Source organism: Pinus tabuliformis, chromosome 1_1 (assembly GCF_031772625.1).
Source record: "Pinus tabuliformis cultivar Carrire ecotype Pingquan chromosome 1_1, CPIR1, whole genome shotgun sequence".
Lineage (NCBI taxonomy): Eukaryota > Viridiplantae > Streptophyta > Pinopsida > Pinales > Pinaceae > Pinus > Pinus tabuliformis.
This window is the reverse complement of record NC_142297.1, coordinates 124,380,099-124,406,432: the sequence shown is the minus strand read 5'-3', so window position 1 is coordinate 124,406,432 and position 26,334 is coordinate 124,380,099. Positions and strand designations below refer to the sequence as shown.

Sequence of the window (26,334 nt, the reverse complement as noted above, 5' to 3'; positions counted from 1 at the left end):
GATCTGATTTGCAAATTCATCTTTGGACAAGGGACTGCTCCCAACATTTCTGCTTGTAGCCATTTGCTTCAGAGGAATGTTTCTTCTTCTTCTCCCCTAGAGGTTCTTCAGATATGTCTTGATGTCCACCCAGGGGTTCTTTCATCACAGCCATCGAAGAAGAACGTTGGCTGTGTGAAGCAGTGGGGGTGTTGTGCAATCATTTTTCTAACTTATCTCTACTCCTACAAAGCATGAAATGAAATCTTTTTGGTTGATTTTTTTGTTTTTTCTACTTCTACCTGCAAAACTAAAATAGATTGAACTGCAACTAACTATCGTGCTGAAATGAAAATGCGGAATTGAAATGAAAGCAGAAAAGGACTAATCTATTTTGCTCAAATGAAATTGCAGGAATGAAATGCTAGGCTACGCTTGCGAAATTGAAATACTAATCTACGCTTGCAGAAATGAAATTGCGGAATTGAAATGCTAATCTATGAAAGCGAGAAATGCTAATCTATGAAAGCGGGAAATACTAATCTACTTTTGCATAAACGAAATTGCATAATGGAAATGAAATAAACTACTTAGAAGAAGATTGTAGTGGAAAATAGAAGAAAAGCGACAATCACCAATACTCTGACGCTTCCCCGGCAACGGCGCCAAAAAGATGGTGGGCCCCAGTATTGTAGCAATAATGCTACAACTCCTGGAACTCCCTTCTTTAATTTTATCAACCCGGTAGTTCGTAACAAACTTGGAAGCGACGGTGCTGTATGCACAAGTACTAGCTCTTGTCGCAGCTGTCACTTGGTCAGTTGGCACAAGTCCGCTAGGGCTCAAGCCAACTTCTATATGCTCTTCAGAAGAAGCTTTCTAAATGATGGACGAAGGCTATCTCGAGGGAAATTGATCTACTTTGCAACAGTGAACTGAAAGCCAACCAAAACATGAAATCCTAGTAAACCCTAATTTGACTAGTTTGACCTCTATGATGCAATAGTGAAAGTGCAAATGTCTAAAAAGGATGCCATTACCTCTAATGATGTGAAATGCATGAACTCAAACTACTTCTATGAAAAAGAACATTGTTTTTGTATTTTTGCTTAAGTGGATGGAGTGATTATGACTTTGTTTCTTATTAGGGTTTGGCTGTGCAGAGGTGGTGCGAAGGGAGAGAAAGCTTGGGAAAGGTCAGGATGGCTAGGGGAGGTCCCAGAGGGTCCCTAGCATCAGTCCACAGAAGTCTACACCATTCAGATGCTCGGCAACCAAGTGTGCAGGCTTCTACAGGATGTCTGCAGGGGTTTCTACAGGATGTTCAGAGATTTCTATAGGATGTTCTGAAAAGAGGATTTTGGAGCATGGATGGAGGGAAAAAGATGATGGAATGAGTATGGGGGTGAAATAGGGGTGTGAAGAGGTCTAGGACTTGGAGGATGGAGTTGAGGAGAAGGTGTGGATGGCTGGACTTGTTCCAAGAAGACTGGAGTAATGTTGCACAAAAAGATGAGAATCATGGCAAAGTAAGCGAATGAGGTAAATGCAAGGTAAGGGTTCTGAGTGAAGGATGAAACAGGTCGGTTGGATGGGGTATGTGCAGGTAAGGAAGGGTAATAGGTACTCTGCAAATGGTTTTCCAAACTGAACGAACACACACATATAAAACCTATGACCTAGTGGCTTTAATCTAATCTGACCTAACAGCAAAAGGAAATGGATGGAAGTTTATTCGAAATGAAATACGTGAAATGACTCTACAACTAAGCAATCATAAACTGAAGCATGCAATCAAAACTGATATCAAGTTCGACCACTAAAAATCCAACACTATTAATTGCATGGTGAAGCAAAGAATGTGTTTTTGTGGGCAGCAAGGTTACATTGGTCCCAGCTCATGATTCCACTGAAGGGGAGGTGAGATCCAAAGTACTTGGTAGCCTTTTTCTGAATATATTCCCTGTGATTAACATATCAAGTAAATCTGAACATGAAAAGCTATTTTACTCATCAAAAAGACAAACTAAATAACAAAACAAAATAGCAGATTTTATTCTCAGAATGCAGCAAAACACATAAAGATAAACAAGGGAGGTACTGGGCGCTTGATATGGGCCCAACCCCAAGAGCTACAGCCTCCCAAGAGAGATTTAGAGCTGGTGCAAAGCTGGATTCATATTTATTAAACAAGAATGAAGAGTTACATCAAAACTGTCCACAAGGAGAGCTTGAGAATGAGCTGAAAGCAAAGCTAATCTATTACATAAAAATCGAACTACAAACTAGCTAAGTAATGGCTAAAACCAAATGACTAACTAGCTAACCAAATTGACTAACTACTAATCCCAAAAAATGACTAACTGAAATGAGGTCTTAAGCCCTCTTATTTATACAATTTGAGGACCCAACAGTCCTCCTAAAATTTAGGGACTTGGCTGCCCAAGACTTGTAGTTAACAGCAGTCCAACTTGACTTGCTTGGCTGCCCTTGTGCTCATTGATTTGGTGGCCTTTGAACTCCGAGCTGATGGTGGAGAATTCGAGGTAAGGGCCCATAAATGAGGGGGACACCTTCCTACAAATCCTCTAGCTTGTTCTCCCACGAATTTGGCTGCCAAGTGCTCATTAAGACCTTCAATTTTGTCTCCAAGTTGACCAAAAAGGCTACACAAAGCACCCATTAGACTTGTTGGCATAATGACTAACCAAATTCAATCTATTAACATAAAAATAATCAAAAACATGCAATAAACCAATGAGAATGGTGGATTACGTCGAATTAGGAGGTTGAATGAGCCCAAATAATTATCCATTTTTGGGGCTCATCAATGGCTCTTACATTTACAGATTCCTCCTCAATGGTAGTGTTGCTAGTAATTGTTTCTATCTGCATCGTCTCAGAATCAGGTCGGGCAGATGCAGTATCAGGCCTGAGCAAGGATTACTACAAGCAAACGTGCCCAAGTGCAGAGACTGTGATAAGGGATACCATACGCAACGCCACCCAATTCGACCCTAAAATCCCTGCTCGCATTCTATGAATGCATTTCCACGACTGCTTCATTAGGGTATTTCCATTATATTTTGATATCATAGTTAACCAGTGTAGAGTCATCTCTCCGACCTGAACCCACAAGTTTTCACTGTTTTCAATCATATTTAGGGCTAGCTTGGCTCCCAAATGTACTTCATTAAATTCATGATTATTGTAGGGCTTAGAATTAGAGTAGAATATAATACGTAGCATTTGTATATTAATGTTAGAATATATAGAGGGATTCTATAATTGTGGGCACTAAAGTGATCACTAGAATTATAGAATTCTCAATGTTGTGTAATTTGATTGTAACATCAACTAATGCGAGATTAATATCAATGCATGTTAGTTGATTTTATAGTTTTGTTTTGGTTTTTTTTTTAACCTAAATGGCGGCGGTTGGGCATTGACATTGGCGTAACTGGGCGTAAATGAGTGCAGGGGTGCGATGCATCGGTGCTCTTAGACTCCACTCCAAGCAATGAAGCAGAGAAAGACGCGCCACCCAACGTCTCACTTCGCGCCTTCTACGTACTAGACGATGCCAAGGCCAAGCTCGAGTCCGTTTGCCCACAAACTGTTTCCTGCGCTGACATTCTCGCCATCGCTGCCAGAGATGTTGTAGTTCTGGTATACTGTAATTTCTTCTCTATAATCCTGATAATATAAGGCTAGACGTGTATGTATGATTAATTGAAACATAGATTTGACAGACTGGGGGTCCAAACTGGGACGTTCTCAAGGGACGAAAGGACGGGCTCATATCGAGGGCAAATGATACAAGGAATATTCCAGCCCCCACCTTCAACGTTTCTCAGCTCATTCAAAGCTTTGCCCTCCGTGGACTCTCTGTCCGTGATCTCGTCGCATTGTCAGGTATTTGAACCTCGTTTTACTAAGCTATTATTCTTCATCTCATTCTCATTCCATTCAAAAACCTGACTCGACTCCTGATACGCATTCACTTTGAAATATGGTCATCGTCCGTCAGTCGAATAATCTCTTTTTTTAAGTTCTTTAGATTTAAGGGTTAAGTCTTACCATGTCTTGATGCTGTTTTAGTAAGTGGAATAATCTCCCTTTTTTTTGAAGTTTTAAGCGTAAAAGTCTTCTGAAATCTCGAGGTTCTTCCAGAGTTTTACTTGATATATTTATTTAGCCCATACAAATCGTAAATCTGTAATAAGTCGATAAGTTTCCCTAAATTCCCTTAAATGTGGATATGCATTTCATCCTAAATATTTCATTTTGACATTATTATTTTGAAAATTAATTATATAAAAATATATGGTTAGATAAATAAAGAGAAATCAAAATTATATTTAATAAATATATATATATAATTTATATATAAAAGATAGATTAATAATATTTTATTATTATATAAACCCTAAGAGTTAGTTTAATCAGTCAAATCAGTGCCTCACCAATTGGGAGGTCATAGGGTCAATTCTTGAAAGCTCTTGGGGTCAGGTCACTGAATAGGATCAGGTGGGAACAACCCTGGACGTAGCGGCTACCCATTGATCAGGACCAGGATATCCCCTTCGGGGACCAGGACAGGATATCCCCTTCGGGGACCAGGACAGGATATCCCCTCCAGGACCAGGATATCCCCTTCGGGGACTAGGACCAGGATATCCCCTCCAGGACCAGGATATCCCCTTCGGGGACTAGGACCACGATATCCCCTTCGGGCGGGTAGGGTCCACTCAGTGTTGGACAACCCTGGATGTAGCGGCTACCCACTGACCAAAAGTGAAAAAATATATATATTTTATTATTATATATTTATAATTTAATCTTATAATATTTTATTATTATATATTTATAATTTAATCTTATAATATTTTATTACTATATATTTATAATTTAATATTAATAAATCAAATATAAAATAATAATCTCTTATAAATATATTACATGATTTATTGGAATAAAAATGTGTCGTTATTTTATCATTTTAATATGTTTTCCTCTTTTCTATAATAGAGTAGGTTTTTTCTCTCATTTATATAACAAAGTATATAAAAATACTTAAATATATATTCATCTAAAATAAGAAATTTTTCTAATTTTTAATTTTTTAATTTTATGTTATTTATATTCATTTTGTTCAAATTTATAAATAAATAAATAAATAATGATTTAGTGACTTGTTTAAAAAAAAAAAACCTTAACAATATACTTATTCATTATTAATCCAAAACCAATACAATAAAACATAAAAACTTTTTATATTCAATCTTATATTAAAACTATATTAAAATAAACTCAATTTTTAAGATTTAAAACTTTCAGCTATCTATCTACATAAATATATATAAATCTAATCCTATATTATTATAATACTTCATCATATAAAATTAACACCTACATATTATTCCATATTCTATAATATAAAAATGTTCCAAACAAAAATAATTAAAAAAATAATTTCCATATTTATAATCAAATATAATATCTCAATTTAAACTTTTTAATTTCCATATCCACAATCAAATATGATATAACACTTAAAACTACCTAAGTAACTTTTAAACAAAAGCCCATTTATTTAAAAAACCATGTGTCTACTTACGCTTCCTATCTTGTTATCCATTTTATTTTATATCATTTATGTAATTGTGAATTTTGGCCAAAAATAAATTTTATGGATCTTCCATTTTATTATTTGCGGTAATTTTTAGAAATTCTAAATATAAAAGAAAAAATCACAATCAATGGATATATCTGCTCAGAATTCTCAATGAATTCTGATCATTTCAATGACACTAAAGGATTTGTACTAATTTCATGTATTGATTGATTTCGAAATGTTTCCCCACACATATATATATATATATATACCAGGTGAGATGTATTTGCAAAGTGTGTCTTTAAACTCAAGAATGAACAATATTTACAATTCAGAATTTTTTGTAACCTGTTTTGTAAAGTCATGAGATCGAACATAACCATGACAGTATCGGAACCGTGTTTTGTAACTTTTATCTCTAATGGAATTTTAATTATGTATTGTCATGAACAGGTGGGCATACGTTGGGCTTCTCTCACTGCTCTTCCTTCGAGAGCAGACTTCATAACTTCAACGCCACATTTAAGGTGGATCCAACCATGGAGCCGCAGTTTGCAGAGAGCTTACGCACGGTATGCCCTCAGCCTAACAACAATCGCAGCGCGGGGTCTTTTCTGGATTCCACGGCCACCCAGTTTGACAACACATACTTCAAACATGTAGTAGAAGGAAAGGGAGTGTTTGGCTCCGACCAGGCGCTGTTTCTGGAGAACCCAACAAAGATGATGGTGCGGAGATTCGCAAGGGATGAGAATGCCTTCTTCAAAGCATTTGAAACCTCAATGCTGAAGTTGGCAAGTGTTGGAGTTATGACCAGCGAGGGAGAAGTGCGATTGAATTGCAGAAAAGTAAATTCTTGAACAGGATTGATATGGGATTATCCAATTCATTTTCATTTTATATGATGCAAGAGATTCTGTTCACGATTGTTCTGAGAGGATATTCTGTGCTGTTAGAAGACACAGAGATTCAAACAAATATGTAATCAATAAATTGTTTATTGCTCGAGCTATTCAACGAGCATAATAAAAATAGTTTCGCAGACACTTCTGCACTGACCACGACAGCTTACCTATTCAGGTACCTGACTGTTCATATATTAAATTATTCAAGGACTAAGCCGAAACATAAGTTAAATTGTAATAATATCTAATTAAAAATCAAAGTTTAATCACTTCCAAAACAAGATCCGCAAGCGGCGGTAGTCCCTGCCGATATGCTACAGTGAGCTATTCCGTGAGGTTTGGCTTTGTTTTTTAGTGAGTAGGTTTGGACACCAAGCATACTTGTATTGAATGTTTTTGAATTCAATCTTAATCTTAATGTTCTCAAAGCGAAACCAATATTTAAAGGAAACCGAACATATAGGTTAGAGACCATACTTGATCCATCACCAAACAGAGCATAGATATCATATGATAACATGAGGGCACTTAACTAAAAGCCGATATAATATTTAGATCACACAGTTACTACAATTTGAAACACACAAATTGACAGATCTGCAAATAACAATAATAAAGGGATGTTGAGTTGTGTTAATGGGCCCTACCAGTCATGCTTGCACCCTAGCGAATAAACCTATTATCAAAATCTTTATATTCACTAAAACAATATTTCACATCAGGAGATAAAAACAACGCAACAAACTTGTGGGTCCACATCGTGCTTGCATGCAACCCACGTTGCCTCTCACTGATGTCACGCACGTCTTCTGGGTGATCGCAAATGCCCGCCGAGGAATCGAAGAGGCCGATTTGAACAGTAAAATGCTTGCAAATGTCTTGGATTGTCTTATTCCCAATGCCCCCAATCTGGAACATGTGTGTCTGCAAACGGGAACGGAGCATTATCCGGGCGCTCATGATATTTCCGCCATGGATTTGATTACTGATCCTGACGAGGTTCCGGATCAGGAGAGACTTCCCAGGCTGACTAATGGCTCGAAATTCAGCCACCATGATAAGTTGCAGGACGTACTGTTTGAAAAATTAGGAGGAGAGAGTGATATTAAGATCAGTTGGTCCATCAATCGCCCCGCTGTAATATTATTCGGTTTCTCTCCTTTGACTAGCTACTCCTCCATGAATTTCCTGGTTTCTCTCGCAGTTTACGCTGCGATCTGCAAGAAGGAGGGCACGCAGTTCAGATTCCCGAGGAATTCCATCACATGGGAGGGGCTTTTGGAGGCTTTAGATGCGGAACTCATTGCGGAGCAGCAAATATGGGCGTGCGTTGAACCAAATGGGAAGAACAAGGTATTTAATGTGAGCAACGGGGATGTATTCAGATGGAAAAATCTGTGGACTGTGGTAGCAGAGAAGCTGGAGGTGGAGGCGGGTGATTATGAGGGGCGTTGATTTTCCTTGGCAGAGGAAATGAAAAGTAAGAGCGGTGTGTGGGAGGAAATAGTGAAGGAGAAGGGGCTTGTGGAGCGCAGGCTTGAAGAAGTGGGGGAACAATTATTCTTTAAATTACATAAACATATTTCATCATGTAATGAATACTAAGTAAAAGGGCTTAACATTATTAAATCGTTTTTTTGGATTTTATATCTCGGTTTTCATGTAGTGCTCTATAATTTTTAGATATAAAAACAGTTGAAACTCAACTTTGAGAGATGCAAGTTGATTTAGGTTTCATTTAATTTTTAAATTGCAAATCTCAATGGTGGACTCACACCTGTTGAAATATTAATTTCAACTGCCGTGGAGCTGAAAACCGCTGAACCTTTTATCGCACCGCTTTTCCTGAATGCCGGTATTTCTGGAGGAGGCAGCGATCACAATCATCGGCTACCACCTACACAGCAGTTTTGTCAGAGCAGTTTTTCCCCGGAGCGTAATGTTTGTTTGGCTTGACCGAGCAATAACTGTCCGATTGAAAGGAAGGCTGACCACCATCGATTGAAACCAAGCTGCGTACAGGCCTGCAGCACCATGGAGTTGACGTGAAGTTTTCGTTTTTGAGTGCCGTTTGTATCAGTAAAGCATTAATGAATATTTACTATGGTCGTAAATATAGGTAAAAGGTTTTAGTTTATTATGTACGGGAGTATGGCACGATTAAAAGAAAAGTATGGTCATGTTTTTTTTTATTGTTAAAAAAAATATATGCAATGTAATACGTTATATGTAATTTTTTTTTTTTTTTGGTTGTTCGTGGAGAGAACAAGGTAAGGGAAGCACGCAGCAGCGCATGAGAAACAAAAAATATACACAGCAGTGTAAATGAAGAGAGTTTTTTTTTGTTGTTGGTTAATATGAAATGTAATGCGCAGCAGCATATGTAAAAAGAAATTTTCACACAACAGTGAATGAGATTTTTACACAGCAGTGTAAAAGTTTGTATGCAAAGACAGAGTATTTTTTTTTTGAGAGACAGTGAAGGTTTTTTTTTGGAACTGCATTTGAAGCAGTCTCTGGTTAATCCCTATGTTAAGAGGAAGATCCTTTTGTAACAGGTTGTTTTTATTAAATGAATACAAAGTTTTTATTGTGCATGTGAAACTCTGTTCTTCAACAAACATATTTTAGCTTCCCTGTGCAAAACAGAGCATTGTTCTCTGTTTCAGTTTTTTGTTTGGAATCACCAGAAATTCCCAACATGGTATCAGAGCTTGTCCAGGCTCTTTGAAGGTGTCCAAGAAGCTGAAGAAAGGATTTCTTGCTGCAACAGCTTCACCAGCAAAGTGAAGACTCAGTCAAGAAAAATCCAAGGTATTTATCAAGCTAGTTTTCTGTGTTGCTATTGAAGACAGTCAGTTATTTTAATACACAGTCAAGAATTTTGAAGCATAGTTAAGAGTGCAAGGATGGCTGGAGCCAGCACTAGCATGGGTATCTTTAATACTCAGCTCTCACAGTTTAATGGAAAAAACTATGACTATTGGGCAATAACTATGAGAGCTTTGCTTGCCTCACAAGATTTATGGGAATTTGTTGAGGATGGTTTTGAAGAGCCAGCAGATGAAAATGAGTTTAATAGGTTAACTCAGACAGAGAAAGATCTGTTGAAGAGCTATAATAAGAAGGACTCAAAAGCCCTCTGCTTTTTGTATCAAGCAGTGCATGAGAGTGTGTTTCCAATGATAGCAGTAGCTAAGACATCCAAAGAAGCATGGAAAACTCTCAAGATAGCCTATCAAGGCATGGAGAAAGTGAAGACAGCAAAACTACAGTTGCTGAGGGGAGATTTTGAGGATTTATGCATGAATGAGTCAGATAATATTGACTCATTCTTCACACATGTGATTGGTCTGGTCACACAGATAAGGTCTCATGGAGAGATTCTTGAAGAAAGGAGGATTTTGGAGAAACTGTTGAGGGTCCTACCCTCAAAGTTCGATGTGATTGTCACCACCATAGAAGAGACAAAGGATCTCACAAACTTCACAGTTGATGAACTACATGCATCACTGATAACACATGAGCAGAGATTGAGTAGAAATGAAAACTCATCTCTAGAGCATGCCTTTAAGACCCAGATGTCCTTTGGAAGAGGAAGAGGTCAAGGCAGAGGAAACAATAGAGGAAGAGGCAGAAGCCAAAACAGAGGTGGAAGAAACAGTCCAGCAAATGCGCAAGGAAGAGGCAGCAATCCAAATCAGAACCAAGGCCAAGGTAGCAACCAACAAAGTGGACAACATCATGCTCAAGGACAAAGGTATGAAAAATCCAATGTCCAATGTTACTACTATAAAAAATATGGGCATTATGCAAATGAATGTAGGAAGAAACAACATGATATGAGTAATAGAACTAGTGCAAATTTCACTAGAGAAAATATCAGCCAAAATAATTTATTTTTAGCTTGTAATATGGTTGAAGAAAAGAGTGAAGATGTATGGTTTCTAGACTCCGGTTGCAGTAACCATATGACAGGAAACATAGCCCTATTTTCTATGTTAGATCAGAGTGTGAAGTCATAAGTCACACTAGGGACTGACAATAAAGTTTCTATTATGGGAAAAGGAGAAGTAAAAGTTTTAACAAAGAAAGGAGAAAAGAAAACCATAGCAGATTTTTATTATGTTCCTGGAATGAAATGTAACCTCTTAAGTATTGGACATCTTGTTCAAAAGGGTTACAATGTTTTCTTTGTGAATGATGTATGCACCATCATGGATAGAGCACCAAGAAAACAGTGTATTGCTGAAGTGAAGATGACAAGGAACAAGATGTTCCCTCTCAGAATGAAGGCAGATTTATAAAATAAAGAAGTAATTGCAGCAGTGACTCAAGAGGCTTTCCAAAGCAAACCAAAGGATAAAAATTGGTTGTGCCACTTGAGATTTGGACATCTCAAATTTGGAGGTCTTAATTTGTTGAGTAGAAAAGGAATGGTAAGAGGATTACCATTGATAGAGAAACCAGAAAGCCTTTGTGAAGGTTGTATCTTGGGGAAACAACACAGAGAAAGTTTTCCATCAGGGAAAAGCATAAGGGAAACAACACAAAGAAATGCTTCCACATCCTCATCCTTTCTTAAGAGTGCATCTGCCACAATATTTTGCTTCCCTTTTATGTAGATGATTTCAAAGTCATAACCCAACATCTTTGTGACCCATTTTTGCTGCTCTTCTGAAGATAATATTTGTTCTAAAAAGTATTTAAGGCTATCATGATATGTTTTAGCTTGAAGTGTCTTCCCATTAGGTCGGGTCGCCATTTCTTAAGTGCATGTAGTATTGCCAACATTTCCTTCTCATAAATATCTTTGTGTAAATACTTTCCTTTGATTGGACGACTTTCAAAAGCAATGGGTCTTTCTTCTTGCATTAAAATAGTACCAATTCCATTTCCTGGGGCATCACATTCCACTATAAAGGTTTTTGTGACGCCTGATGTAGCTAAGTCTGGTGCTTGGCACATTGCCTCTTTAATATGTGCAAAGGCCTTCGTTGCTTTTGGAGTCCATGAAAATGCATCTTTCTTCAATAATGTTGTTAGAGGTGCTACTATTATCCAATAATTCTTGAAAAACTTGCAATAATACCCCATCAACCCGAGAAATCCTCATAGATGCTTTATGGATGTGGGCATTTTCCATTCCTTAATGGTTTTAATTTTTCTAGGGTCTACCTAAACACCTTCATGGGATACAATATGACCCAGATATTCTACCTCTTGTACTCCAAAGAAACATTTGGATATTTTTGCATATAATTGTTTCTCCTCCAATAGTTTGAGCACCACGTCAACATGTTGGACATGATCCTTCCAAGACTTGTTGTAGATTAATATATCATCAAAAAATACTAACACAAATTTTTGAAGGAAGGGTTTGAAAATGGAATTCATCAAACCTTGAAATGTAGAAGGTACATTAATAAGGCCAAAAGGCATGACCGAAAATTCATAATGACCCTCATGAGTTCTAAATGTTGTTTTCAGAATGTCTTCAATCTTCATTCTGATTTGATGATATCCCGAACGAAGATCCAACTTGGTGAATTAAATTGATCCATGCAATTCATCCAATAATTCATCAACGAAAAGAATGGGAAATTTGTCTTTAATAGTGAGCTTGTTGAGCTCCCTGTAATCTGGACACATGCGCCATGATCCATCCTTCTTGTGAACCAATACTACTAGAGCAGAGAAAAAACTTTGACTAGGCTGAATTATACAGACCTCTACCATTTTTGCAACCATACGTTCAATTTCACTCTTTTGAACATAGGGATATCTGTAAGGCCTGATGTTTGGAGGAACAGTACCTGGAATCAAATTAATAGCATGATCATGATCATGAATAGGTGGGAGGCCTTTGGGAGTCTCAAAAACCTTGGAATGATTGTCCAAGACTTTTTGGATATCTAGAGAAATGGATGATTTCGATGTGGAAACCTCTAGTGAACATAATTGTGCAACTATGCCTCATTGTTCTTTCTTTAGAAGCTTTGTCATTCCGTTAGAGCTGATTATCTTTCTCGATTTCCCTGCGATACCCCTTAATTCAACTTCCTTTCCTTCTGAATAGAATTTCATGAAAAGTTCTTGAAAATTAAAAGCTATTGTACCCAAGGATTGTAGCCATTACACTCCTAATACAACATCAGCACCACCCATTGGAATGGAAATCATTGGGTTATTCAATACATATTCTCCCATGGATAACTTGATATTATGGCACTTTCCTAAGCAATTTATGGTTCCTCGACTTGCAATCATCACTTGGCACTCTAGTGCTAGATATAGGAAGCAATTCAATTCCTTGGCTATCTTATAATGAATAAAATTACGGGTACTTCTCGAATCAATCAACACTCTTACCTTTTTCTTCTTGATATGCCTTTCTATCTTGATCGTTTGAGGAGTGGTAATTCTAGCCAATGCATTACAAGATATGGTCGGATTCATTTCTTCTTTTTCTAGGATTTGTTCCTGGTGTATATCCTCTTCTTTTGACGTTTCTTGTTCCTTTTCTTCCTCCTCTTCACAAACTATGTAAAATAATTTCTTCTCGACACACTTATGACCTTTAGTGTATTTGCTATCACAACTGTAACAATGCCTTTTTTCTCTTTTTTCTTCCAATTATTGTGGTGTCAACCTTGTAGGTTGTGGATGGCTAGGGGAAGTAACACTTCCATCTTTATGATTGTGAGTGGTAGGCTTCCTTATTGCCATAATTTTGCTTTCCATTTTTCTTGTCAACCTGAATGCCTTCTCCAATGAATCTGGTTCCCAAAGGCGAACCTCATGTTGGATGTTATCTTTTAAACTCCCTATGAACACATCAATCATATGCTCCTTTGGAATATCTTTTACCCTTATATTCGATTTTTGGAAGTCCTCAATGTGCTGCATCATTGAACCCTTTTGTTTGAGATTTATCAATTGGCTAAAAAAAGTGTTGCTTTTTGTATCCTCATAATGTGCTATCATTTCATCCGTAAAAATAGCCAAGTGACAATTTGTTTACGAGAGCAAAGACATTGATACCATACAAACTGATTTGGTTCCAAATATAAAGTTGCAATGCATACCTTTTGTGTGTTTTGCACATTATGGAAATCGAAAAATTGCTCCATCTATAGTATCCATGTTCTAAGATCCTTGCCATCAAACTTCCTCATATTGATATTTGGAACATGGTGGTTCTTCGATCCAACGTTAGAGTCTATGAAATCATGATTAACATTTATTTTGTTCTCATCATGAGTTTCCTTTACTACCCTTTCGCCATTAGTAAGCATCTCTTGTAGTCGAAAATTTGTCAAATCTGTTTTCAAATCTATCTTCAAATCTTCCATGCCTTTCTTTAAATCATCCATCTTAAATTCCATGCCATCCATCTTAGATTCTAGGCCTTTCTTTAAACCATCCATATTAGCTTCCACACCTTTCTTTAAACCATCCATCTTAGCTTCCACGCCATAGATATTAGCTTCTACATCTTTCTTTAAACCATCCATCTTAGCTTCTGTTGCTTTTTGTGCGAGTGAAATTTGTTGCACTTGGTCTCATAATTTTGATATATCATGTTGCACTTCTTCCTCTTCTTCATGATTCATGCTAGAGATTTCAGGTTGCTTACTATTCGTTTCCATTTTCTTTCTTCGGGGCATCAATTACTGATAATAATGCTTCACTATGCCCTTTGAATTCCTTCAAACTAATTTTTCAAACCAAGCTTATGCAAAAATTTAAAAAAAACTACAAACATTTTTTCACTTTGTAGGAGCTCAATATTGAAGTTGATGTATATCTGTAATTTTGGATCTCCAAGGTCTGAAATTTATTCTTGCGATAACCATATGAGTAATCTTTCTAACCTCACAAGTTTGATCAAGATTGGATTCTCCAATTAAGGGTTATGCCAAATCTCCCATGATGACCTGAGTATAGACTGGTTCAGTAGAGCGAACTTGTACGACGTGCCGTGGATCACTGTTTCAACTTTATGTTTTGAAAATGATACCCAAACCGCTGCAATCTATCCTCTTTCTGTAACTTCTTACGAAAATTCAATCTCATGCTGAGAGCGAAAGTTATGATGATTTTCCCAAGGTGACCTGTTTGTAATGTAATTTGGGGGTCTGCACAAACCCTAACTTCCTTAGATTATAACTCCGAAAATATAGCGAGACAGGATCTACAATTTAGATCCAAGGTTTAGAACGATTTCTTCTCAAATGGGTTTTTATTTTTGCTTCTGAAACTTCGTAGAGAAAGAGTTATAGCGACAATTCCACGATGGCTTGTTTTAGATGAAATTTTGGAGCTTGCGAAAACCCTAACTTCTTCAGATCATATCTCCTAAAATATAGTGAGACAAGATCTGAAATTCAGACCCAAGGTTCAACAAGATTTTGTCTCAAATGGGTTTTATTTTTAGCTTCGGAAACATCGCATAAAAAAAGGTTCTAGAGAAACTTCCACAATGACCTGTTTGGCGTAGCGAAACCCTATAATCCAAACCTCTGATGCCCAATGTTATGAAACCAGCTCACAAAAAGATAGAAAATATAGATCAACGCCTTATAATTAAGCCTCTTTGAGGGGGAAACCTCCTTTACATTATGCAAATGAACAATTCTTGGATGATTCAAATGACAAAACCTCCTTTCTATATATAGGAGTCTAAGGGGTCACAATATAACCAAGCCGACCTAACAATAATAATATAAAGGCACAAAAATAACAATAGTGGGATTCTATGGGGCACAATAATAACCATATGGGGACAATAGGGGCACAACAATAATAATAAGGGATACAATGATAATAGTAATAGGGGAATCACTAGTATTATAGGGACCTAACAACAGGGGATTTATATTAAATCCTAGGATTAATATTATAAACCGTGTGAATAATATTATACCCTAGGAATATGATCTCTTAAATTAATAAACTCAAGGGATTGATATTTTAAACCCAAGGGATTAACACTAAAACCCCAAGGGATTATAAACCCAAGGAAATAATATTAAACGTAAGGGATTAACATTATAAACCCAAGGTATATAAATCCTAAGATAAATATTATAAACTCTAAAATAAAAATGGTTGACCATGATTGACCATGGTTGATTTTCATATTGACACAATCCTTGTTACAATGTGACGTTGTACCATGGTTGACCATGTTTGACTATGATTGATTTTCATATCGAGACAATCTTTATCAGAATATGTTGTTGGACCATGGTTTTCTTAATCATGATTGATATTATAAACCCAAGGGAAATAATAAACCTAAAAAGTTGATTAATGTCAAAAGATAAATATTAATATTATTATTAATATCAATTTAATTTAGTATTAATATTGATATTGTTTAATAATAGTAATACTATTAATATTAATATACTATTACCCGGATGTGGGAGAAATTCAAGGTTATTAATGGCGTTTCAGGGGAAAGACAGCGCTCGGCCCTGCCAGCTGCAAGCCAGTGCTAATCTCCATGCCCAGTTATGGCACCTGCAGACTCACCTAAGGCGAGAGTAGGTCCACCTGCAGGACATCTTAAATGAACACCCCGGTCGAGACAAGGAGGTGTTTAGTTTAAACATGGCGCATATGCCCATCAACCCCATTTTCTGTCCTCCATCCTTCAACAGATGCCCGCTCCAAGCAGGAAACCCATGCAGCAGAACTGTTACAGGAAATCGATGTTCGCTTCTTTGTTGTCTTGACTTTGGAAATGGGTTTCATTATTCCCATTCCCAGCTCTGCCCTCTGAACCCAATTCAGGAACCCTTTGAGCACTCTCAGCTTCCCATCCAAGCACCCAATTCTCCTGCGCTTCTCCTCCGCTGCATTACCATGGTTCATCACCACATGAGGAGCCACCATGGAGGTAGCCGAGGGGGTCGTGCTCGCTCTCAGGTAGCGCAAAGCGTTTAGTAGCCAGCACCACTTGCCTCTCCGCCTTCATCTCAGGCTAATTCTCCCCCTCCTAGCCCGCCCCGCAGAATCTATCCGCACAATGCCTTCCAGTCGACTCACTTCAGATTCTAGAGCAACCTGAACCGGCCCATTATCACTGCTAATATAACCATCATCTTCTCTGAAGAAGAAGAAGAGCACAGGGCTCAGGAGCGTAACCAGGCAGAGCAACCTCAGGACAGCCACAGAATTGTTGGTAGTCATGGCTCAGAGCAGCTCTCGGCAGATGAAGGCAAAGTAGCAAGGCGTGGCGGACAGCATGAGGAAGGTGATACTGCAGGCGACACTCGGAAACCATGTGGCAGCTCTCATGGTGCCACAATTTCGATGGCAATTGCTGGCAACTCGAGCGGCACCCTTCAGGCGACGGAACCTCCAGGTGGCGACGCGGAGTGCGGCATGGAGAAGGAAGGCGTGATATGGTATGGGAACGCTTGCCCCGTCATCGAGGAGTCACCAGACCAGGACTTCCCTATGTGATGCCACATGGACTCCCACGTGCCATCTAAGAATTTTGTTGCTGACTGGTTAGGTTCTGTTGTTAGTGGTTTTTGTGGTACTGTTTGTAGTTTTGTGGTTCTGGCATTTGTGGTTCTATTGCTGACATGTGTAGCAATTCTGTCAAATGATGTTGTCTCAAATGCTTCAAATGGTGTTGTCTCAAGTTCTCATTCTGGTTTTGCTGTTGTATTCCCGATCTTCTGCATGGTTTTTGCAAAGTGTAACTGGTTTTCCCAAACTTGGGATAGTTTTGATAACCAGAAGAAACTTAGGTGTTCTTGGCTGAGGTTACAGCCTCATTGTAACTATATTTTTCTTTCCTTTTAATAAAATTAGTTTTTACAGAGAAAAAAAAAATATATATTAATATACTATTAAAAATAAATTTAAACAAATTAGTATTAGTATTATAATAATAATTATTATTATTATTATTTATTAATATATTAATTTAAACATTTTTAAACTAATATTTATGGTTATTAAATTTTTTAAATAAAAATTTTAATAAAAATATCATTTTATCATTCAATATGAGTAAATTATATTTATTTAAATATTATATATAACATTTAGTTGATAATCATTATAATTCAATTATGATCATTATAAAAAATGTATTATATATAAATAGTTGATTTAAAGTTAGTTATTTATAATAAATAATATTAATACCAATAGTGATATTAATATATTAATCTAAACATATTAAATTATGATAAATTTATATAATCTTTAATGTTATTAATGTTTTTTTTTTAATTATGAATATTATGATAAATAAAATATTGCTATTTATTTATAATTTTATTAATTATTATTATTTATGAACCACATTTGTTGGTTCGAAACGTGTTGGCCAAAAATTTCTCTGATATGATTTCTATCGAAAGACTTTGCTTAATTCATTATGGATCACAAAAACGTGAATACAGAATATTATTGTTTATTAATATTTAATAATATTATATTTTATTAATAATTAATTATGTTTTCTACCTAAAGACTTTTCTTAATTCATTATGGATCAAAGAAGCGTGAATACAAAATATTATTATTTATTAATATCATTAATAATATTTATTATTATTTTATTTAATAATAATTGAACCAAAAAAAACCTTTCTTTAATCTTTTATATTCTCACTCTTACCCTCAATAGATTTAGAAAAAAATAACTTTATTTAACTGTTTTTTTCCTTCTGCCACACTTCTTCCTTAAAAGCATTAAATATTTTCTTCTTCCTTCATTTTACTCGCTACTCACTTTAAAATAAAATGTTCCTTTGTGTGAGACGCCTTCTCCTTTTACTTTCTTTATTCATTGGATTAATACACCCTAAGTTATCATGTAAAACCATCACACTGGATTTTCATTCTAAAGTTAGATAATGAACAACTACTATAGTAAGCAAACAAATTTTAAAAATTAAATAAAAAAATCATTTCTCACACACTAAATCAACAAGGCCGCATAGCTAGCCTTTCCTGTCGCTTACTTTAATAAAATATTTTAATGTCATAATGTGTTCTATGTACTCCAAACAATAATAAAATTGTAAAATAAGTTATATGAATATTTGTTTAACCTTTTTTTAATTAATTTTTGTAATATAATTAAACATTTTTTTGGTAGATAAAGGTTATATATATATATATATATATATATATAATTGACATTGAAGAGAATGCTAACAATTAACAAGTTAATAATTATTTATTTAGTATTGAATGATGGCAGATTTTTTAATATAATGCTCATATTATAGTACACATGTCATGTCTAGAGTATAGATTGATATAATGAGAGTTGTAGAAATTTTACAATGTTATTTTTACATTATCTTTTCAAATTTATATTTTTTAAATTATTTTTTTCTAAATTAAAAAAATAAAACCCATAAAAATTGTCTATTCAATACTTTACACCAATGAAAAAATGGAATTTTTGAATTTAATTACAAACCATTTGTGTTTATGGTACATAGTAATTAATATATAATGTTATTTTTCAAATTATTTATATTTATTGTACATAGTAATTAATAATATATTACACAAAAGTCAATTCTTGTCATCTTTACACAATAAGAAGAGACACATTTCAACCATTCATATTTGAGATAAATAGAAATAAATTTTATTCAAAAATAATAAATTTAATTTCATAATGTTAAACTTTGGATAGATTTTAAATTTTTTTAATCAAAGAAAAACTAATAGCAAGTCAATGAAAAACTGAATGTGTTATATCTTGTCAGCGGCAAGCATAATAAATAAATATATATTAAAATTTAATAAATAAATAAATTCACATCGTCGATGCTCAATAGGGTTTAGTTCATCCGGTCTAAACAATTATTGGGTTAAATACCATTTTTCAAACAAAATTGAAAGAAATAGATACCCAAAGGAGAAAAATATAAAGACTAGAGGTTTAAAGGGTCGAATTCCCTGGGCTTGAGAAGGTTTCTTTGGTTGAGCATTTTCTTTGTAGAAGGAGTATATCGGAGATGCACACGCATCAAACTACACTTTTAATAAATAGGTACGATGAGTATTACTATTTTGGAAATTTTACTCCCATTTGCAATTGAGACAGTTGTTTTGCTAATGGAAAACAACTTTTCCGTGCATGACTTAAAAACACATTTTGGAAGTACTTAATTCAAAGGTGACTGAATAATTTGACTTCTGAGTTTTTGAGAATTGAAATGATAGGAATATTTGACACTAAAATAAGGGTTTTAATTTGATTCATGATGTCAGGATTTTATAATACCCAACAATTCAATGAGTGGATGGAACCTGAACCTTCCCTGTCCAAACCTCTCGTTCACCACAATGATAAGAACATGTGATGAAATACTAATAGTTATCAGTGAATTAATTTTGCCATTATTGTTTTATTGTTATGGTATATTTAAGGAGATTTATAATTAGTTTTAAAACCACAGGCATAAATTTTCAACAATTTATTTTTATGCCTTTTGCTTGCAGATTATAACAGCTCTAGTTAAAAATCCATGCAATAAAGTTAATAAAGGCAAAATAAGACCAAGGTCATGGGACATGTATTCCAAGCTGAATGTTGGGCAAAACATCCTAGTGAATGTTCATTTGGTTTATTATGGCTAAGAAGAAATTAGCAAAGGCATCGGCAAAGGCTTTCAAAGGCAAAAAACATTTATTGGCATTTATTTATGAAATAATGGAAATTAGGAGAAAATGAAGGTGAAAGGTCACAGGGTTGCATGCGATGAGGAAATTGAAGGAAAATAATGGAAAATTGATAAAATAAAGGCCTCATTAATAAAAACGCTTCTGAGGATTAGTTCACATATTTTGTCAGTTTAACATTTTGTCAATTCAGTTTTGGAGTTCTCTCTATTCTCTCATACTCTTGCACACTTAGAGCATTCTTTAAGCACTTTAGCATTGGAAAAATGAAGGCAAAGGAAGGAAAAGAAAGAAAAATAAAGAAAACATCAATAAAGGAAGAGTTGGATCAAGTGGTTACAACAAGATTACTTATAGGTATCAAGTTGCATGTATGATTTCCTTGCTAGTTTTGGCATGCATGGTATATTCATGTGTGTATTTGGTTCTCATTCTATCATTGGAATGGGTTTTGCTAGGTGTAGCAGTGGTTTTCATCCTTTACTTATCATTTCCAAAAAGGCATTGTGTGATGGGGTTCTTTCATTTAGTTGAGCTAGATTTCTAGACGGTTTTGGAACTGGGTGAGGTGATCTCAGGAAAATTCCCAAGGGCCTGGGAATCCCTTGACCGGTAATGGTGGGATATACGATAAATACTAAGGTTGGATATGGGAAAATTCCTCTAGGTAATGGTGAAGAAATCTGGAGGCATCCATGCTTATTTAGGGCCTAGTGATCCCTTCACCGGTTTTGGCAAGATTGTGGTAAATCCTGGTAGTGTATATTTCTTTGTTTGGGCCTAGAAATCCCTTGACCGATAATGGAGAGATACATGGTAAAGCCTAGTTGTATAGGTGAGGGTTTCAGGCGTAGAAATCCCTTGACCGGTAATGGCAGGATACATAGTAAATCTTGAGGAATCCCTAGTTATTTTTGTTGTGAGTCCCAATTCATGCTTGGAATATGGCACGAGGATGATTGACTAAAATAAATATTTATTTCAGCCCAAACTATAATTGAGTGGTACGTGGAAGTCCCTGACTTTGTTGGATTTTGCATATGTTAATAAGAGATATTTTCCCCTTGTATTTCATGAGTATTTATACTTGTTATTATATGGCTTTGATGGTTGTTCTATCATTGCGTTTATTCTAGTTATATGTTGGTTATAAGCATGGTTTTATGGCAGACTTTAGTTATGGATCTCATCATGTTTTTATTATTAAATGAATGGTTAATGAATGTATGACCTAATAGATGATAATGAAACTATTGTGAGAGGGAATCATACCTTCTTGACGATTCACAGATAAATATGAGATCCCTATGTTCAAATACGTAAGTATGACCTGTGGATTACATGTTCATGATTTATTTGACAAAATGTTTGTCATGCTTGGGATGTGTCAGGTTAATTCCTTGTTCAAGTTTTGATTTAAAGGCCTTGTCTTTGTGTTATTTATCATTTCTGAGAGTTTCATGAAGTTCTAGGCAGAAGTCTAGATCCTATCCTTGAAAAAGTGGCTTAGATCTTGGGGGTCGCTAGCACAGAACTGACTGAATTAGTCTATAGTCACTGGGATGCAGACTTATGAGAGCTATCAAAGGGTCTCAGCTACTGGCTTTCCTTACCATGGGAGTGATTGAGAGCCTGGGTCAGTAAAAAGTAAGTTAACTCAGGGGTTGGGTACCTGCAGTGGTTGGTTAGCTCTTGGGGGTCCTGTAGCACCTAAGGGTGATTAGTAAAGTTTTGGTTTGTCGATTCCACTTCCTTAACTATACTTAGGGATTTGAGTCATATTTTAGTAGCTTCTCGTCACATATTTACCCTAGTTGATTGCTGAGCTTAGGTAAGTGTGGGAGGAGGGTTTTATATATTGGTACCAGAGCATGGTTCAACACTTGGACTGGATGGCAGAAGGTGTTTGTCATGCATACATGTAGGTTGTATATGTGCTTGATGTGTATGCATGGTGGTGGTCATTGTTGCAGTTGTGTTTTCATGTAGAATTTGATCATGTTGTTGCTAGGATGTGTTTTTCATGCATACATATCGATTGCATATGTATTTTTCATGTATTTCAATGTCTATATGTTGTTATGCAAGCATTGTTGTTGTTATGGTATGTAGTTGATATTGTCATGCATGACGTGATATGTTATTATAATTATGATTACACATGTATTGTGTTAATCCGGTTGATTTTGCGGACGAGATAACCTCCCCTAAACTATACTAAGGTATGTTGGTTATGTTTATGTTTGGTTATCTGACATAGTATGTTGCAGGAAGAAGATGGTCGGAGATGACTAGTAAAATGGTGGATTATAGTTCACGAGGCTCTCCCTACAGATCGTATGAGTATCCAAGAGATGAGTACTCCACTCACATAGTAGATACCTTGAGAAGTTTGAAGGTAGAAATAAGAAGTTGCAAAGTATATAATGAGAGAGTTCAATGCAGTTACTAGTCAAAGTTTGTCAGATTTGAAAATATAGGGACCACTTAGGATCAGTCATGAATAGGAGAACAGGACTAATGGAGCCTATGGTAGCATATCACACAATAAGCATAGGTTATACAAATATTATACTATTAGGGATGGAATATTCTTAGATACACCTAATAGGAGAGGCAGTGGACATGGGCTTTACTCTAATTCTAGTCTGGACAGGTACCATGGTCATCATCATTTTCATCCTTATAGAAGTAATGACAGAGGATATTTTCTGGATGAGTTCAAGGAGCCCAAGCCACTTACATTTGATGGATATTTGAATAAGCCAGAGGATGCAGAGGCATGGTTGCTTGGGATCAAAAAATTATTTTAGTTACATGATTAAATAGAGAACATGAAGGCTAGGATAGCTATTTTCAGCCTCAAGGGGAAAGTAGACATCTAGTGGAAAGATGTGAAGTAGGTCAGAGACATCAAGACAGAGGAGTTGAGTTAGCATGATTTTAAGAGGTTTTTGCGAAAGAAGTACTTGTCAGAGAGGTACTATGACAGTAAAGCTAAGGATTTCGACGAGATGAAGATGGGATCAATGACATATGAGGAGTACACGAATAAGCTCCTGGAGTTACTAAGGTGTGTGGCGTATCTAAAGGATGACAAAGCCAAAAATCAAATATTTTTTAGTGGATTGCCACTAGAATTCAAGGATCTAATTAAGCATAATGAGCCTCGGTCACCAGAAGAAGTCATTGGGAAATTGAAGAATTTCTATGGGCAATAAAAGCATAAGACAAAGTCTCAGTAGGGTTGGAAAGGGAAAGACAAGACCAAAGGTAAATGGCAACCGAAGCAAACAAGACCTCAGGATGCAGGTTATAAAGAGAATGTTGTTCCTTATAAAATGTTCAAAGTAGTTTGAAAGGGACATGGGTCACAGCCTGGAGGGCAGCAGAATAAAGGTGATAGTAAGGGACAATTGTAGTGTTGGATATGTGGCAAGGAACATCTCAAGAGGGATTTTCCGTTGTATCAAGGTGGTAGGCCTCATATCTACAATGCACAGGAAGTGCAGAGAGTTGGGTATGTTGGACAGATCATTCCTCATGTCCATGTACCATTAGATAATAGGCAGGTGGATCACCAAGCATCTATTATCGAGATGGACGGTAAGCTTTGTGATCAAGTTGTTTCTATTTTGATTGACCCTGGATCTAATTATAGTTATGTTAACCCTGACCTGGTGGATAAGTGTGGTTTGAGAAAAGAAGTGCATGCAGAGTCTTGGTTGGTACATTTAGCTACGAGTACTAAGAAAAGAGTTCATAATTGGGTAAGAGTTTGTGCATTTGAGCTAAAGGGTATGCCTACATCAGCACATCTGAATGTACTTCCATTAGAATCATACAGTGTGCTTTTGGGTATGGATTAGTTGTATCTTCACAGGACTAAGGTGGATTATGATGATAAGGCTATGAAGTGCTTGGATGACAATGGAGAACAAAAAATATTATAGGGTAAGAAGAAGGCTACATCAATCAGAATGGTTACATTTATGCAAGCAAAGTGTAGTCACAAGAAAGGGTTTGTGTTATTTTTAATGCATATTCCTAGTGAAAAAGGTAAGGATATTGACGATGCAAACGTATTGAGCAAATACCCGATTTTACAGCATTTTACGGATGTATTCCCCGCATAGATTTCAGATTTTCTGCATCACATGGAAGTGGACTTTTCTATTGAGTTAGTACTAGGGGTAGCACTAGCATCAAAGGCACCTTACAAGATGAGAACTCCAGAGTTAGTGGAACTAAAGATGTAGTTGAACGAAATGCTTGACTAGGGATACATTAGGCCAAGTGTGTTGCCTTTAGTTGCACGAGTGTTGTTTGTGAAGAAGAAGGATGGTACTCTCAGGTTATGTTTTGTCTACAGGCAGTTGAACAAGGTAACCATCAAGAATAGGTATCTATTGTCGAGGATTGATGATTTATTTGACTAGTTGAAGGGAGAAACAATGTTCTCGAATATTGATTTCAGATCGAGATACCATCAGGTACGCATTAAAGAAGAAGACATCTACAAGACTGCTTTTTAGATTAGGTATGGGAATTATGAATTTTTTGTGGTTCCTTTTGGTCTAACTTATGCTCCAGCTACTTTTATGTGTTTGATGAATAGTGTGTTGCATCCTTGTCTGGACAAGTTTGTTATTGTATTCATTGATGATATATTGATATATTCTAAGAATGAGGAAGAGCATGTGGAACACTTAGAAGTTGTATTGAGATTGCCAAGAGAGAATGAGTTATATTCCAAGATTAGTAAATGCAGTTTCTTTTAGACAGAGGTACGTTACTTGGAATGTGTCAATTCCAAGGAAGGCATAGCAGTGGATCTGGAAGGGATAAGGGCTATCATGTAATGGGAAGCTTCTAGGAATGTGGATAAGGTCAGATCATTCATGGGACTAGCATTTTATTATAAGAGGTTCATTAGGAACTTTTCACAGATTACCTATCCCATCACATCATTGTAGAGGAAAGGAAATAAATTTGAATGGATAGAGGAATGTGTAGCTAGTTTCGAGTATATGAAGTAGTTTCTTACCAATGTTATAGTTCTAAAGATTGTAGATCCATACAAATAGTTTTTGGTATGTACAGATACTTTCAAGAGAGGAATTGGTGGGGTTTTTATGCAAGAAAGACAGGTAGTATGTTATGAGTCATGGAAACTAAATGAGCACAAATAGAACTATGTTACGCATGATATTGAGTTGGCTACAATCGTCTGTGCTTTAAAGATGTGGAGGCACTATCTTCTTCGTAGGTGATTCATCTTGATGAGTGATCACAGTGGATTGAGATACTTGTTTGACCAACCTAATTTGAATGTCAAGCAAGCTAGGTGGTTGGCTATGATCAGTGAGTTTGACTTCGAGATCAAGTACATTAAAGGTAAAGAGATCATGGTTGCAGATTCTCTTAGCAGAAGAATATAGGTGATTCATATAGCAGCTACGAGTTCTTATGGGACATATTTACAGGATCGTATCTTATAGGCAGGACAGTAGGATGACAGGTACAGGGAGCTTAAGCATAGCTACAACAGTGGGGTACAAGTGAATAAATGTGGATTATCATATCACAGCAAATGGTTTAGTGAGATTTAAGGATAGGATCTATGTGTCGGACAATAGTGGGCTCAAGAAGCTTATCTTGTGGGAATTTCATGTCAAGTCATATTTAGGTCACCCGGGATATCAGAAGATGTTGAAAGAAGTTAAGAAGTTCTACTACTAGCCGAATCTAAAGAAGGAAGTGGCAGAGTTTATGGTTATATGTTTGGATTGTCAACAGTTAAAGGGAGAGTGTAAGCATCCATGTGGGTTACTACAACCGATTCCAATTCCGAAGTGGAAATTGGAGGTAATTTCTATGGATTTCATTGCAATTTTTTTGAGGACATCTAGACAGCATGATTCTATCATCATTGTGGTTGACAGGTTGGCTAAGGTATCTCACTTCATTCCAGTGAAGTCTACACATTCAACTAGTGAGGTAGCACGGGTTTTCATCATAGAGATAGTGATATTGTATTGTATTCCTAGGAATATTTTGTCAGACATAGATGTTAAGTTCACTTCCAAGGTTTGGAAGGATTTATTTGTAGGTTTGGGTACAAAATTATCCTTCAGTACAACTTATCGTCCG

The 26,334-nt window shown here is 36.1% G+C and overlaps 2 pseudogenes; both read left to right on the top strand.

Annotated features, from left to right (window-relative positions):
- The first annotated feature begins 2,809 nt into the window (after window positions 1-2,809).
- On the top strand, window positions 2,810-6,649 carry LOC149211953 (peroxidase 66-like; annotated as a pseudogene).
- A 620-nt stretch (window positions 6,650-7,269) lies between these two features.
- Window positions 7,270-7,956, top strand: LOC149211952 ((S)-8-oxocitronellyl enol synthase ISY1 pseudogene; annotated as a pseudogene).
- The last annotated feature ends 18,378 nt before the right edge of the window (window positions 7,957-26,334 follow it).